This window comes from Myotis davidii, unplaced genomic scaffold, assembly GCF_000327345.1.
Source record: "Myotis davidii unplaced genomic scaffold, ASM32734v1 C63923053, whole genome shotgun sequence".
NCBI classification, from domain to species: domain Eukaryota; kingdom Metazoa; phylum Chordata; class Mammalia; order Chiroptera; family Vespertilionidae; genus Myotis; species Myotis davidii.
Genome location: NW_006378198.1, coordinates 1 through 1,328, shown reverse-complemented (window position 1 = coordinate 1,328; position 1,328 = coordinate 1). Strand labels below are relative to the sequence as shown.

The 1,328-nt window shown below is 47.6% G+C and overlaps 1 pseudogene; it reads right to left on the bottom strand.

The window, feature by feature from the left end:
* Positions 1-231: 231 nt before the first annotated feature.
* On the bottom strand, positions 232-1,309 carry LOC102751869 (annotated as a pseudogene).
* Positions 1,310-1,328: the final 19 nt, after the last annotated feature.

Sequence of the window (1,328 nt, the reverse complement as noted above, 5' to 3'; positions counted from 1 at the left end):
AAAACTTATCCCTTAGAAAAAATATAAGCTCAGTGTTAACGTGTGTTTTTAGGTTAAGTGAATTGGATTTGTGGCTGTTGCTTTTCTAAAAACAGAACTACAACAGTGAAGAAGGTAAATTATCGTGTGAGTAAATCCAGGGGTTCTGCCTCCCTGCTGTGCGGAAAACTATTCTGAGGAAAAGCACAAAAGTGAAGTTAACAATGGAATTCCTGTGCACCCACAGAGCTCGGCGTGGTTCCCACACTTTGCATAAGTGAGCGGAACCAGGGAACTTCGGAATCTTCTGGGTTCCGTCATTTTGTGCCCCGATAATTCATTAGAAACCCAAGACTGTAGAATCGTCCACTCGTCATTCCAAAGAAAGCAACATTAAAACTCCTCAGGCCGGAACACATTTTAAGTGACACTGATTTCTTTTACCCTATGCAATCACATTGGACAGTGAACGGGGATTGTAAACCACCACTACCTTGTTTTTATTTTAGACTAAATTATATATACTGTATTACTGGTGATTCTTCGATTAGAATCACGACTTTTAAGAATCCTCACATTGAGTACAAAATACATAAATATACAACGAGTTGCGAAAATATTACGTATTTGTGAGATAAGGAAAAAATGGGATCAGAGGAAATGTACATTGTAACGTCCAACTTGTCTGAGCATTTTCCAGTTGGGGAACTCCTTGGTCGTTTGGGCCATGGCCTCAAAATTCTGTTTAGTCTGTTTATGATTTCCTTTCGAGAAAAGACAAGGAAAGAAAGAACCAGGCGAACAAAAGCTCCTGTCAGAAATCTGGGAACGCCTTGATGATGGACTCGTAGGTGGGCGGGGGCGGCGGGGACAGGCCCACGGGGAGGCTGCTGCTGGACCAGTGGAAGTCGGGGCGCCGCAGGCTGTGAGCGGTGAGCAGGGCGGGGGAGGTCGGGGAGGCGGGGAGCGTCATCACCTGACTGTCAGTTTCCACGGGAAGTGGTGGACTTTGCAGAAATGGATGGAACGTGGAAGCCCTGAAGCTTGACTTTCTGGGAAAGGAGTTGCCTTGTTCCAGGGACGCTTGTCGCTGGAAGGTGAGGCTGGCCAGGCTGAGGTTGCTGCGGCGCTCGCAGCCGCTGTGGCGGTAAAACCCAGGCCTGGTGGGGCCGTGGGTGTACGAAGACCGAGGTCGCCGACTTGAACTCCAATGGGAGATGCGGGCGCTCGCTCTTCTTCGGGACAAACAGACGAACAGAGCCCAAATAAATCCTCCGATCACGAGCCCGATAGCCATGGACACTGTGAAGGATATGATAAGATCCTCTGAAAAGAAGAAACAAAAAAAA